We start from the raw sequence: 385 nt of genomic DNA, 5'->3' as shown, positions 1-385 counted from the left end.
ACAGTTATCTACCTACTGAACTTAGTCAGAAATCAGGACATAATTATCATCATCGCTTCTCGGCCTTTTGGCTAAGATCAAGTGTAGGATATAATTATCATCTTCTTTCTTTCTTTCACCCTCACATACAATCACTCACAGATCCTTTTGTGTTCTATATTCTCATAGTGTTTAAACTCCCACATCATTTTTTTTTTTTTAAAGATTTTATTTATTTATTTGAGAGAGAGGATGAGAGGAGAGAGAGAGCACATGAGAGGGGGGAGGGTCAGAGGGAGAAGCAGACTCCCTGCCGAGCAGGGAGCCCGATGCGGGACTCGATCCAGGGACTCCAGGATCATGACCTGAGCCGAAGGCAGTCGCTTAACCAACTGAGCCACCCAGG

General features: G+C 43.9%; 1 pseudogene; it reads left to right on the top strand.

Moving 5' to 3' along the window:
• The first annotated feature begins 51 nt into the window (after positions 1-51).
• LOC145720050 (U2 spliceosomal RNA) lies at positions 52-124 on the top strand (annotated as a pseudogene).
• Positions 125-385: the final 261 nt, after the last annotated feature.

The sequence above is a fragment of the Leptonychotes weddellii genome, unplaced genomic scaffold (assembly GCF_054177405.1).
Source record: "Leptonychotes weddellii isolate Sample4059 unplaced genomic scaffold, ASM5417740v2 HiC_scaffold_95967, whole genome shotgun sequence".
In the NCBI taxonomy this organism is placed as follows: domain Eukaryota; kingdom Metazoa; phylum Chordata; class Mammalia; order Carnivora; family Phocidae; genus Leptonychotes; species Leptonychotes weddellii.
Note: the sequence above shows the minus strand (reverse complement) of the source record. Positions and strands in the feature narration are given on the sequence as shown.